This window comes from Pantherophis guttatus, chromosome 2 (assembly GCF_059756535.1).
Source record: "Pantherophis guttatus breed Tessera chromosome 2, ASM5975653v1, whole genome shotgun sequence".
In the NCBI taxonomy this organism is placed as follows: Eukaryota; Metazoa; Chordata; class Lepidosauria; order Squamata; family Colubridae; genus Pantherophis; species Pantherophis guttatus.
The window spans coordinates 163,396,904-163,412,461 of NC_142064.1; the positions used below are offsets into that span (position 1 = coordinate 163,396,904).

A 15,558-nucleotide genomic window follows, 5' to 3' on the forward strand; every position below is an offset into this window, starting at 1 on the left:
CCTCGTAGTAACTGAGGTGGTTTCCTTTTCCATAAAAAGCAAAAGCATCATGGGAAGAACAATGATCAGGAGAGGAAACCAGTTAGCTATTGTTTTTGTGCTCCGCTATTGGCTAGCTGGAGGGAGAACAGTCTGGATTCAGGGGAAGTAGAAGTGCAGCAAAGATAGTAGTGAGAACACTCGCAATAACTGTGCTGGGGAATTTGTGGGCATAGAACTCGAAATGGGCATTTCTAAGAATTCACCAGTCACACAATATACTTGACAATAGCTTTTTCCAAGCTGATGATTGCAGGCATGTTGAGAGTGAGACTGTGACTCCCAGAAATCTTTTCCAGTTGATATTTGCAAGCCCAACATAACTGCAGTGTGCCAGTTTAGGGACGAGTGTCTGAGAGGATCTTTTCAAAGGCAAGAAAAGTGACCTAATGATGCAATTTGGGCAAGTAGTTTAACTGGAAGGACTGCAATGTCAGTGAGTTTCTATGCATACTAGGCAGAAATCACTCTATATTGTACTTGTTGAGCAGGATCTGGCAAAAATAACAGAGGGTGTTGCAAATAAACCCTTTAGGCACCTACTAAATGCAACAAAATGTTGTGCAGAACAAAAGAAGACAGAAGGCTTCGGGGTAAAGGAATAGAAATGATGTTTCCAGTAGCAATTGCATTTGATGGTTATAATTATAAACCTTTTGCAAAACTGCTCAAAATCTCACAATGGAATAAAGAATACCTGTGGTTTTTTACAAAAGTAGCAGTTATTTACTCATTCTTGGCATAATATGATGCCCTGCCTTTAAGAGTTCTTGGTTCTATGTACGTAGGCTGTTTCTGGTAGGGACATCTACATAGGAACATTGGAAGGTTTTGAAAGGAAGACGTTAAAAGTAAGTGTAATCAACATCATTGATTATCAACATCATTACTGAAACTTAGTTATTGCAAAAGGTAAGGTTGATGAGGAAATATTGCAATCTCCTGAGGTGTTTTTTTTTGGGGGGGGGGGCTTTGAAAAAAGGGCAAGTCTAAGTGTATAATTTCATAAATTTTTACTTATTTTTAGTTTTACTTGTATGACATGTTTTGTGGCATGAAAGAATTGGATAGAAAGTGGTTTATAGCCTTTGCTTAATGGGATATGTCTGTCTACCTAAATTTGTTGCATTCTAAATGTCCTCGCAAATCCAATCAATGCATTTTGAGAACTGTAGACTTGCATTTTTAGTGGGAAATCCCACATATGACGAACAAAAGAAAAGAGATAAAGCAAGATCGCTTTGTTAGGACCCTGCTTATGGGAAGGTCTCCCTTACTAGGTTGAATGGAAGAAAGAAATGAATCCAATAACCCATGGTAGCTTAACCAAGCATTTTAACTTCTGGGCTCACAGATAATCTTAAAATTTAACATCAACCTATAGGAGACATATATTATTTATTTATATCCTGGATTTATTCTTTTTACAAATAACTAATTGGTTTAGAGCAGGGGTGTCAAACTTCCATCATCACAACGGCGTCACATGATGTATTGGGATTCCCCCCCCCCGGTCGCTAAACCGGGCGGGGGCATGGCCAGCGCGTGACACATCTGGCCCCTGGGCCGCAAGTTTGACAGCCCTGGTTTAGAGAGTAGGATACCAGGAAAAGATGATAGCTTTGTACTCAATTCTGTTGAAACCTGCCACAGTTTTATAAAATGAAGGTATACCTTGCAGTTTATATGGTTAGCAAGAGCTACAATAGTTCTACCAGTAGAAAGGGGGAGATGGCTGCTTTAAGTGGCAGATGCTTTTCCTGGGCTGTTTCTCCTAAATTCTCCAGCTGTTCTCTGTTTCCTGAATGTACATGCAGGCAGCCATCTATTTACTTTCTATTGGCTTGAACTATCTATCCATGCTATTTTCTGTGTGGTGCTGTTGCTATATTCTTTCAGTTTTGCTTTATTTTTTTATTTTTGCTATTGTTTTTATTCTGGTCTGTAGCTAAAATAGAGAATTGATTCATCGATCAACTGACATCGTTACATAATGACATTGACTGACAGTGTTATAGTTAGTTCCTTCTGGCTATTATAGATCTAAAGTTTTGATACAATGAGTGTTTAATGTTGGGTTAGGTAGGGAGCTCAGGAAAGTAGAATTGAAAAGATAAAACAAAACGTTGACTGGATTTATACTTTAAGTTTGTTTTAAGATGAAGTAGACACACTAGTGAATTGCAGTGACCTAGTTCATACATAACTCTGGCTTTGCATCATGATTTTCAAAGTACAGTGGCCTAGGTTACATAGTACACTAAACGATAATCAGACTACATTATAGAATAGATTATTATTGCTTAAGTATACCTCCCTTATTTAATAATTATCTCCATCCGGTTTAACTATTCGGTGGAGAGTTGGAACAAGTTACAGATGTGCAATTTTGTGCACATTGGGTTCTACCTAAATTGACTTTTGCCAGCCTAGTGCTGTGCAACTACAGTCACATGGCTAACTTGTATGGAAAATACTGGTAGTCCTCAACTTACAACAGTTCATTTAGTGACCTTTGGAAGTTACAATGGCATTGAAAAAAGTGATTTATGAACATTTTTCACACAACATTACAGTACCTCCATGGTTACATGATCAAAATTCAGAAGCTTGGCAACTGACATATTTATGATGGTTCCATTGTCCTGGGGCCCTTTGATCACCTTTTGTGGCCCTCTAACCAGCAAAGTCAAGGGGAAGCCAGATGCACTTAACAACCGTGTTACTAATTTAACAACTGCAATGATTCACTTAACAACTATGGCAAGAAAGGTGGTAAAACTCACTTAACAAATTTTTCACTAAGCAACATCAATTCTGGGCTCAATTGTGGTCATAAATCGAGGACCATGTGTATATTATGAGATAATATTAAAAACTATCTGGCTTAGCAATAGAAATTTTGAGCTCAATTGTGGTCATAAGTTGAAGACTACCTGTATGGACTATTCCAACAAAATCTGCATTCCGAAAGAATGTTTCTTGGGAATAAAAAGTATTATTGATTTGAATGAAAAGCTGTTCTATCACTTTTTCATATTTTTACATAATGGTAGAAGCATAATAATAGCTAAACTAAGATGGTTTGGGCATTTTAGGTCATTTTCAAAAGGCAAAAGCTTATGAAAAATAAAAGCAGAATCAGAGATTACTACCCATAACACACACTATATATTTATACAAATTTTAGATTAAGCAAATTCTGTATTTACTTTCATGAAATATTTGATATGATTCAAAAAGAGAAAGATGCCCATCAGCAAAAGCATCACTAAATTCTACATGGATTGACCACCAAAAATTAAAACATATTTAGAACTTATTTTATATGATTGCATAAACATGTGTTGTATGTTTTTCTAGTTGTAGTGGGTTATCAAATCCACCAACGTATTAAGAAATTCTGGATTTAAAGGAAGGTACAGTCAAACAAAATTCTGAATTGAGAGGCGCTTTCCCCACTGCTCTTGAATGTTTAATCATTAGAAGGCATGGCCAGCAGATGTATTCGTGCTTGGCTCAGTAATCAATCATGATCAAACCTCTGCTTACTTCACTGCACCATTTGTAATACCTAACATAGGATTTATTCATAAAGTAATTTTGCCTAATGCATCTATTCAATTCTTATATCAACCTTTCAAAATTTAAATTACAAAAATCTGTTCATTTGGAGGAAGGGCTGTATGTGGAATCCATTTAGTTTTATATAAAAATCCCCACATGTTAACAAGCAGTTTCTCCTAATATGCAATTAGGAACATTTCCCTTAGGATGATAATGTGCTTTTATATAGTTTTCTGGAGTAAAAAAATTGTTTAATAGGGAGGTAAGCAGCTTGAAATTCCCAAAAGCAATTGGAGTAGGTCTCAGTAGTTATCTAAAAGATACCACTAAATTGCAGTTTTCAGTGTGATTAAAGACAAAATTATGAAATGCATGGAGAACAATCTTATGAACTACATTCAGTTCAGCCCTTGGATTAGGATGAATGCAGAACCCTGTAGAATTTTATTTGACTAAGTATGTGCTTCTTCCAAGTATACATAGTCTGTGTGTTTATTGTTCACTATAAACATTATAAAGATAAAGGTAAAGGTAAAAGTTCTCCTCGCACATATGTGCTAGTCATTCTCAACTCTAGGGGGTGGTGCTCATCTCTGTTTCAAAGCCGAAGAGCCAGCGCTATCCAAAGACATCTCCGTGGTCATGTGGCCAGCATGACTAAACACCAAAGGCGCACAGAACCTTGCTACCAATGATGGTCCCTATTTTTCTATTTGCATTTTTTATGTGCTTTAGAACTGCTAGGTTGGCTGGGACAAGTAACGGGAGCTCACCCCATTACGCGGCACTAGGGATTTGAACCGCTGAACTGCCAACCTTTCAATCGACAAGCTCAGCGTCTTAGCCACTGAGCCACCGCATCCCTGATTATAAACCTGCCCAAATCTTATTGAATCGGAGGGCTTCTAAATCACAGAAATAAGTGAATCAATCAATTAAAACAAAGTCAATATCAATTGAAATGAAATTGTACAATATTTAAAGCATTCTAGTTAGAAGTTTTATTGTCCAAGATCTTTTATAAAGGGGATTAAACCAGAGCATCAGTGGTGAAATGTAAAATTTGTTACTACCGGTTCTGTGGGCGTGGCTTGGTGGTGGTGGGTAATGTGACCGGGTGGGCATGGCCAACTTTTTCTTTTACTTTTTTAAAGAATTTTTTTACCACCTATTCAAGCGAATAGGTTGTAAAAAAATGCTTTTAAAAGGTAAAAAAAAGGCTCTGACAATCACAGCTGTGGCGCACGATCATCAGAACTTTTTTTTTACGTTTTAAAAGCTGGAAGTAACGACAACTGGGCAGGTGGGCGAAGCCTCACACCACCAATCTCCGAACCACCTGCCACAATCGCTACTGGATCACCCGAATGCTCCAAACCATTTCACCCCTGCAGAGCATACAGGTTTTGGACCATTTGGGGCCATAAAGGAGGGGAGACTCTAACAATCTACAGCCAGTTCCTTGCTTTGTCACATGTCCCGTGTCCGGGAGGATTTTTCATCAGGTTCGCCTGATCCGCCAGTTGCGTCCCTATCTAGATCGGGACTCCCTACACACAGTCACTCATGCCCTCGTTACTTCTCATCTGGATTACTGCAACGCTCTCTACATGGGGCTCCCCTTGAGGTGCACTCGGAGGCTCCAACTGGCGCAGAGTGCGGCCGCGCGGGTGGTGATGGGAGCGACATGGAGTTCCCATGTGACACCTCTCCTGCGCGAGCTGCACTGGCTCCCGGTGGTCTTCCAAGTGCGCTTCAAGGTTCTGGTTATCACCTTCAAAGCGCTCCATGGCTTAGGACCTGGTTATTTACGGGACCGCCTGCTACCACCAATAGCCTCCCACCGGCCAGTACGCTCCCATAGAGAGGGGCTCCTCCGGGTGCCGTCGGCCAAACAATGTCGGCTGTCGGCCCCTAGGGGGAGAGCCTTCTCTGTGGGGGCACCTACGATTTGGAACGAGCTCCCCCCGGAGATACGTAGGATCCCGGATCTGCGCACCTTCCGCCGCGCGCTTAAGACCTTTCTATTTTATCAAGCTGGCCTGGCCTAAATCTTCCCCCTTTTTAAATGTGGAAATTTTAAATTTTTAAATTTTAAATTCGTCTTTTTATAGGGGTATGGGTAAGGCATTTTAAATGGGGAGCCATTTTAGATTTAATTCTGTTTTAAACGTATTTTAATTGTTTATATTGTATGTTTTTAACTTTGGCTGTTCACCGCCCCGAGTCCTTCGGGAGAGGGGGCGGTATAAAAATCTAATAAATAAATAAATAAATAAATAAATAAACAAATTGAAGATGATTAAAGTTTACTGGGATTACCTTAAATATTCTCTCTTATTATCAGAATTATTATATTTTGGAAGATAGAATCCACATCTTCATTGATTTTTTTTTTTCGTATGTCTCTTTCTACATTATTTAATGAAATTGAAATTCATATTGCAATCATTATTAGATGCAAATTCCCTTTTGCCAGCTTTGCCACACAGAAATAGTTAACTTATTACATGAGACCTGACTGCTTCCATCTTTCATTTTTCCTCATTCAGGGTTGTGCAACACCCTCCTCCCCACTTTAGAAATAATTGGATTTCTCTGACTAATATGTAGAAAATTTATGAAAAGGTTTTTATCCTCAGTGAGAAAACATGGATTACTTAGATAACTATTTAACATGTTTTGGAGTGGGGGAGGGGGAGGGGGAGGAGAGATACACAGGGCCAGAAGCCTTAATTTAACAATTGAAGTGTGAGGGAGAAGGAATACCTCATAAACTCCTTTCTTGTTCTCAATAAAAATACAAAACAATGAATGAAGCTAGAATTCTAATAATGTTCTGCCAAATCCTAAAATCCAAATCAGTTGCTTTGTTGGCTGTCTCTCTGGCTAACAGTGATGCTGGCTTGAGCTTTTTTGTACATTTTTCACATTTCTGTTTTCTTATTAACACTTCAGTAAAGAATGAAAATTTTGTTATAATAGTGGTGTACATTTTACTGATGAGAGCATAAGATTCATGAATGATGCTGTTTTTCATTTTCACATAAAAATGGGGAAAAAAACCTTATTAAAAAGAAAGTAAAAGAAATTATGCAGTCTCCTTCTTAACCAAGTCTGACAACAAGTAATAAGAATGTTATCATATAGGAAATCTATTGTAGTTTCCTATACTAGCATAAAATGAGAGGCAAATTTCCCACAAAAGATTATGTCACGGCATAATGTAATGCTATTCAGGTATTTATGAATCTCCCTCCTACTACATTGTTTAAAAGGAACCAGAATGGCAATATTAGTACCATTCCCCTAGGTAATGAATAAAAACTAGGATGTTCGTGTTTATATTCTGCAAAAGAAGATCAGTTTTATTTTTGATTATTGTAGAAAACAATCATTTACCGAGAAACAAGCTGGCGAGCTTGCTCCACACCTCTTCCTCCAGTCCACCAAAATGGTCTCTATCAACTCATTATTGGCTTTTTTTTCTATCTAGGAAGAGCCATTTCAAACCAGGTTCTCAGCTACAGCCACTCAACAGAATGCTAACAGAATCTATGTGGGTCCTACAACAGTTATTGGAAATAAAAATAAGATACTGGAGACTGGCATTTAAGTTTAAAAGACATTAGAGCTGTGATGGCAAACCTGTGGCATGCATGCCACAGGTGGCATGCATAGTCATATCAGTGGGCACGTGAGCTCAGCTCCGGTGCGCATGTGCGTGCTGGCCAGCTGATTTTCAGGTCTTCTGGGCTCACCAGAAGTAGGGAAATAGGCTGTTTCCTGCCTCCGGAGGACCAGGGAGAGGGTGAGGAAGGCCCATTTTTCTTTCTCATCTGGCTCCAGGGCCTCTCTAGGTGGGAAGTTGTCAAATGGGCCGTTTTCGGCCTCCGGAGGACCTCTGGGAATGGGGTGGGGAAGGCCGTTTTTGCCCTTCCCATACTCCTAGAGAGGCCCTGGAGCCAGGTGAGAAAGAAAAATGGCCCTACCCGGCCATCACGTGCCAGGAGTGGGGGGAGCAGGGGGGGTTTGCACATGCATACATGGGGACAGGGCGCATAGAATTATGGGTGTGGGCACGCACATGTGCGACCCCCACCCCCCCTCCTGGCACGCAATGGCAAAAAGGTTAGCCATCACTACATTACAGCCTTATGTATTTATTTTTGATCTAAAGAAACCACCATGAACATCTGGTATGGCAGTGAGTCTGGTAAAGGCCACCTGAGGTTCCACTTGGCTGGCTGTGCCTATGAGGACCTGGGCAATATCTGGTGAGGCAGAAGCTGTGAAGGGCTCATTGAAGCAAATTTGTTCAATCCAGCACTGATGGTGTTACCTAGTTTGGGTAATGAAACATCTGTGAGGAAACAAGCAAGCTCAGAGAGCACCAAGGACTCCTCATTTCAATCCCAAGCTACAAATATTCTCCTTTATTGTTCGATTACCTTCAGAAGAACAGCAGGAGAAGGCTGCTCAGAGGAGAGTTCACCACAAAGGCTACTAGAGTATAGAAAAGGCCTTGCTCCCAGCTGAGATCAATCATGCTTCTCCATAAAGTGGAGCGGCAAGCAGGGTCTCATTTGAACATTTCAAAAGTTAGGGATCTGGCTCAGGAATTATTTCCTGAAATAATTAGGACTTCAAAAAGTGAGGGTTTTTAACAAAGAAATTTTCTTTCTTTAACAAAGAAAATCTACATGTTCAATAGACACTTGATCAGTTCATTAGTTAATAAGGGATCAGAAAATGCAAGATATGCAGCAGGACAAGCAAAATTATGATTCAACCAAGGTAGAAATAATATTTTCTCTTCTTTGATTTTATAGTGCCCTATTGGTTTAAATAAGATCCATCAGCACAAAACAGTGAGAATAAGCGCACAAACAAACACACACACACATACTGCCACCACCCAAAAATGAGAAAATTAATCCACAGGGATTTTGGAGGGATAAGAAGTGACAATTGATCCACAAATATAGCAGGGATAAGAACAAATCCTTTCCATCTCTCTGTCTTTGAGCCACATGAGAGTGACAGAACAGAAACAAAAAGAAAGGAGCTGAAACTTACCAACACCCTTTAACAATGCAGATGCTTAATACCCAAGTTAGAATTTTCATTTCCTTCCATCAGAATCAAGCCTTTTTACAGCCCAATCATGTATTTTGTATTATTCAGAAATCAGGCCATCCGTGTTTGTCATTGCTTATTCTCAAACACATTAATCTAAGATTCAACTTTATCATGACACTTCGGTGACATATTAACATGATTTATTTTCCTCAGTTGCATCCTCCTAGCTCTACCCTTTGATTAGGTCATTAATGCCTAGTGATTTGTCCTCTCTAAAACAACAAAGAGAAGGCACTGTTGTGCGTAGACACAGGGGAAAAAATGTAGATACATGTTGGATGTGAGCCACATATTTTTCTTCCTTTCTAATGCTTCAGAACCAAAGTGAACAGGCCCAGCCTCTGTACCTCTATGGGCGAGCCCAAGCAAGGCTTTTAAGGTGCACTGAGTAAGAACTAGTGTGGTGAAGTCATCAAGAGGCTTGGTTGAGATCATGTTTACACCTCCACTGGGTTCTTGTTTCTTTTTTTCTCACCAAAAAGTTTTTGCCCTCTAGTCAATTTCACACACAAATTGATTTTTGTCCACTTAGGTATTTCATACCTTTATTCCCATTAAATGGGTTAGCTTTAGAACAGGATCATTCAATCAATGGTTGAGAGTTTGATTTATTTAATTTTTATCCCACCTTTCTTTTTTTATAAGTCACAGTGGCAAACATTAGTAATATGCCTTCCTCCTTCTATTTTCCCCATAACAACTACCCTGTGAGGTGAGTTGGGCTGAAGAAGAGTGACTACTTCTGTAAACCTATGTACTCCTGGCTTAATCACCACAGAGATATTTATTTACTTATTTATTTGGTATCCCACCTTTATTATTTTTACAAAAAACTCAAGATAGCAAATATATCCAACACACCTTCCTCCTCCTATTTTCCCTACAACAACCCTTTGAGGTACGTTGGGCTGAGAGTGATTGACTGGACCTAAGTCACCCAGCTGACTTTTATGCCTAAAGTGGGATTTGAATTCAGTGTCTTCTGCTTTCTAGCCTGATGCCTTAACCACTAGAATAGACCAAACTGGACCAATCAATTATATATGTGGTAGCACAAATGTTTTGAATATGAAAATTTAAGGCTAATGGTGGGCAAAAAGAAGGAACAGAAGCTCTCCGCTGGTCTGAATAACTTTTGTCCCCTTGCAGCCTCATCCTAGTCTATCTTTTGAAGATTTGTGGTGGAGGTAAAATGGAAGGCATCCCATCTGTATGCCACTTCCAGTCCCTAGGGGAAAGGCGGAACATAACTGTAATAAAAATAAAACAAACCATCCTATTACATGCATTTAATTCTAGGGGAGGTTTGGGCATATTGTATTGTATATATTGCCCTTTTGTGCTTTTCCATAACATCTGCTTTCCTGACTTTATTACTTGAAAAAATAATTAAGGAAGGTGGTTGCATTATATAATTAATGCTATAATCCTCTGTTGACCCAAGTGGCACAGGGCTTTTCCCCAGGTGGGGTGGAGTGGGGTGGGGTGAGGTGGAGTGGCAGAACTTCCCTCATGACATTTTTACACAAGAACAAATGTCAAATCTGTAAAAATAACAGAAGAGAGAACAGAAAGGGAGAGAGGAAGGATAAGTGTTGAGATATTCCAATGGCAGCTTCCACATCTCCTGATTATTTCCACTCAAGAGGAATCCTTTTTTTTTTTTTTTTTGGAAAGCAGAAGTAAAAATAAACACAGGCCCTACATATATGATAGTGACTTAACAGATCTTTCTAATCCGCCTGCACACACAGACAGACACACTTTCCACTTTAATGTGGACCTGCAGGAAACTAAAAATAACACAAGTTCCCTGGAATGCAGATTTCCACAAAAATGTTGGCTCTGGCATCTGAGCTTTATAAAAATGCCTGCCAAAGTGCCATTTTTAGTTCCACTGAAGAGGCAAATTAATTAATTAGGTATTGATGAATTGCATATCATTACTTTTCATTCAATTTCGGTTAAGAAAAAAATTAGGTTTTGTCCTGGCCTCTCCTTCCTTTTTGGTGTGAAACTTCAGAAACCTCTCATGAGCAATGAGGCTGAGAGAAAAAAGGGAGGAAGAAGTTTGAAGGGAAATTAGATTAAAGAGGAATGCACACTATTAATTCATTTACTGAATGTACCATATAAATTCAAAGTGGGAGAATCAACTCTTTATTGGGTTGAAATGTAGAGTCAGTTCACCTCATAGGCGGGGCAAAGAAAGGATGGCGTGGAGGGTTAAATTGAATTGTTAGCACTGAAGAAATATCCAACTGTCAACAAACTTAACTTTGAGACATGGAATAGGACAGAGAACCATCTTATTTTTTGGCTCAGGCAGCAAAATATTTTGGGCTAGTCTTATTATACAAAGTACTGCGTATGTATCCCTCTCACATTTCTAAATGGAAATATGGAGAGTTGAGATTCTCTCTGTATTAGTTGGCCATCTAGGAACTAATATAAGGAGCACAGAAGGTATTCAGAACCTTAACTATTGTGAACATGTATTGGTTTGCTCTTAATGGTATCTGACTGATTGACAGATACATTATTATTCTAGTAAAATGGACAAGAGGGAATAAATTATTTTTTCCTCTAACCTAGATCCTACCGTAATACTAGGATGACTATCTGTCACATCAAATAAAAGACAAGTAGCTAGTAGGCAATTATCCCTAAGCTGCCCTCAGAAATGTAAGAGAAAGCTGACTTTCCTGATATAGCCTTTTAATTGTGTAGGAAGCATCATGTTAGCTAACCCAAACAAGATAACCAACACCAAACAGGATGAGACATTGCAATGCATCCCAGCTGAATACTGTGGGTATAATTTGGTATGAAATGCCATCTGAGAAGACCAGAACAGCTCCAATTTAGCAAAGCTATATAAATAGGGCAAAGGGCTAATTATTTATCCTGACTTTTATCTCAATATTGTTTACAGTAAAAAAAAGCATAATAAAGTGTAAGCCTCTAATTATAACAACACAACAAACAGGCTTTCCAACTTCAACTTTGTGGTATATCACTTCTGACTACGAGGAGATGATTCTATTGCAATTATATCCTAAAATATAGCCTGCTGAATTTCTGCATTCCAGCCATTTGATGTTTTGTTACATTTAATTTCTCCTTTCTGCAAGCAGAAGGCAAAATGTTCTAGAATTGTATTTATTGTATTTTTCTTACCATGTTATATACCATGTTATAATATACCATATACCATGTTTCTTACCATGTTATATACCATGTTATAAATAAATTTTATAAATAAATAAATGTTATTGTTCTCTCTCTCCCCCCCCTCCTAACCCTCCCTCCCTCTCTCTCTTGCCAGATAGACAACTATGAAATTTATGAGCAGATGACAAAGATGATAGTATTTTCAGTAGATGGATGCTTCAGTTCCAACTTTTTGATCCTGGAAAAATTAAGGAAGAAATTGGGTAGGATGTGTTTTTCTAGTTGCAGAAATCTACAATAACTCATCTGGTTAAGGCATAAGGAAAATTTTAATGGCAAAATTGGATTTTTTTATATTAAAACTTTAAAAAAACAAATTTGCTACAACATGCTCTCCTACAAAAGAATTTGAATAAGTTTTCACTTGGATTGGATTTTCAACACTCCAATGTAACATGTTATTACACCCCATGTAATAACACATGGTCATTATGGTAATATGTTTTGTTTCATTTTGGCCTAATGTATGGTACAAACACAGCCATTATTGTTTCTAAATTATAGTTTAATATTTAGTATAATGTGTGGACCAGAGCACCATAGTTTGGTCAGTTGTTTATGATTAAAACAGACCATAGTTTAATGCAATGTCTGAACCCAACCAATGTTTCTGGCTTAGTCCTATTTCCCAAACTTCATGCTATCCACTTTATCATTGTGTGTGTGTGTGTATGTGTGAGTGTGTGAGTGAGTGTGTGTGTGAGAGAAAGAGAAACAGAAAGAGAATGAGGAGGCAGAGGGACTGACTATATCTAAAACCATTTAAGGGCCTTTATGAATGCAGCGTTTTAAGGCAGTTTGAAATGTCAAATATGCAATGCACAATAAAATATTTATAAAATTACAGAGTAATTTTAGTATATTTCAAACATCTAAATACTAAAAGGAGCATGTATAATAAAAATAATAAAAACCCTGATAAAAACTTTTCTGTTAAAAGCAAACAGCTACTTTTAAAAGCATTTTAAAAACCAGTTAAGATGAGCTATGCAGTGAGTAATGATGCTGTTTGTAAAACTGAACAGAAGACTCATGGGAGCAGACAAAAACACACTTTCTGTTAAGACTGATGTTTCAAGCTATAGAAGTTAAAAACTTTATATATCTTTAAACATCTCCTTGCTGAACATTGTAAAATAAGAGCTTCCTGATCAGATTTTAAATCAGCACTCTAGAATCTACGCTTTATCACTAAACCATAGGTAAAAAAGAGATCTACCATCACCCCTTCCCAAAGTGGAAATAACATGGCGCAACTGTTTGGAAAAGACTCAGGGAACAACTGCTAAGATAGGGAAATGATACCACACCAAGATCCAGTAATCAGAAGGTTTTGGTCTAAGTCTGAATACCTTACAAAGAAAAGTTAGCTAAAGAGTGGATACAAGGTCTCATAGTGATAGTTTTGTTAGCAGCTAGGTTCCATGCTTTTATCTGAAATATTTTAGATTGACATTCTGCATTCAATAAGTTTTGAAGTTTGAAAGAGTTTTGTATTTCTCTAGGCTAGAGGCTCTCTATCAAGAAATTTCTTCCTCAGAAGAAATTATGCATGAAAGCGAGAGCAATTTCTTTAAATAAGGTAAGTTCTTAAAGATGTGAAGCAATACATCAAAAATACCAAGAAAATCAGTTCAGTGGCAGTTGGATTTTAAGTAAAAAATTATTTCTGAAAAGTGAAAGTTAACCAAAAAGGGGGAAAGTAAGATAATGCTTACCTTTCCTGCAATCTTTATACATACTGAACTTCTAATTCGGTCAAAGCAACACCTACTTATTTCTTGGTTGTACTTCCTTAAAGTACAATACGTACGGAAATGGAAAGAACAGAAAATAGGAATTTCAAACTTAATGCAAACAGTTCTAATGTAAACTTTTGCTGATGTTCTCTAGACTACCTCAGATTGTAACCTGACAGAGCACCATCAGAAATATCTGGAGATGGGCTGCAGCTAGGCAGCAGAACACTCATTATCTGACTAACTTTCTATTAATTTTATCTGCTTTCTAGAGAATCTTAAACATTATTCAGATAAAGCCACAAGAAAAGGAACATTAGGAAGCATCTGTACTATCACTAGTTGGCAATATCAACTGTATTAGAAGTGCATGTTCATTCATATTTCCAATCACTGTATCTGTGGTGTTTCCACAACCATTCCTTATGTGTTTATCCATAAATGCATAATTCTAGGCAATCTGTTCTAAGCAGTTTATATATCAGTTTTCCTTTCATCATTCATAATCTTGAGAGACCAATTATATGTACCACAGAGTCTTCATATTCTACTTTCCCCTTAGGTTCTTTTCCCACTCTTTTCTTCACATTTTTACCCAACAAATTACTTGTTCCACATTCATATCCTTCTGTTATTCTTGCATACTTTATTAATTTTCTCAATTTTTTTCCTCCTAAGCAGTAACATTTACCAGGAGTTTTTTGTTGAGTCCCTTACTAAGTACCGTATATTGTTGACTATAGGCTTATGTCTAAACCATGTTAACAAACTGATACTCACCAGTAACTATTCACTTCATTCTTGGAAGCTCAAATCATTTTTTTTATTGTCTCTCATTCTCACCCATACACTTATGTCATCTAAGGGTATTCCCCCCCCCCCATTATATTCATTCACAATTTTTTCCCAAAAATCATCTATCGTTCTTCCATCATGACCATATTCTGAAATATAAAAGGCAACTCTCACCAGCCTATTGTCCCACTTTTATACTTACCCACCACAGTGAAACCAATTTATATCTTCTGATATACACTTTAGCTCTTTTGTTTATATTTCATTTCCTTGCATATTTCAACTGCATCCTATAAGATCTTTGCACTTTTTCTTAGTTTTACAGACATCCAGTGTAATATTTGATCTTTTATTTCATTAATAAATTCATGTTACTTCTCTTAAATTCCCAGCCAAATTATAAGTATGTCTGTGTGTGTGCACATATGCATCTAGCCATCATCATCATCATTATCATTTCTCCCATACAATGGTTATTTTCCTCACACTTTGTCTATCTGGCATTGCCATCTGCAGATGAATACAGTTCTAGGCATTTTCTCTCTCAACAAGTGTGCATATGTCAGAATTTTTATGTTGTATACAAGGTTGAGAAACACTGGCCTAAACCGTATTGGCAACCACACATTAGATCTGGCTTTTATCTTGGACTAGATGAAACATAAACTGGTGTTGGCAGATGTTTTTGTCAGTTCCTTGATCATTGCCTCATGACCATGGGGTTAACCAGAGCTACCAGTATGCACTCTGTATGACCTGTCTGAATGTTTAATAGATCCTGGTTTTCAGAATGGTACTTGGGGCTTTCCCTAGTGAAATGGAGAGTTCTGTTGTGCATTTAGTTAGCCTCTGGAATATACACAAAGCATTAGACAGGATAGCTGCTGAGAGGTCTTTCTGCATCTGTTGAAATCTCTTTGGGTTTGTTTGTTTTTAATTTGCTTTGGGAGACAAAGTGAGCAAAGATATGACTGGAGGAAGACAAGAGAAGAATGTGACTGGCTATGGCAAGAGTTCAGATTCAAGGCTACTCTGTTGCGAT

At 37.9% G+C, this 15,558-nt stretch overlaps 1 long non-coding RNA gene across 1 annotated transcript; it reads left to right on the plus strand.

Annotated features, from left to right (window-relative positions):
* Positions 1–619: 619 nt before the first annotated feature.
* On the plus strand, positions 620–14,542 carry LOC148115403 (uncharacterized). The gene is made up of 3 exons (XR_015732479.1): positions 620–890; positions 12,077–12,185; positions 13,488–14,542. It is a non-coding gene; the product is annotated as an uncharacterized LOC148115403 (long non-coding RNA).
* The last annotated feature ends 1,016 nt before the right edge of the window (positions 14,543–15,558 follow it).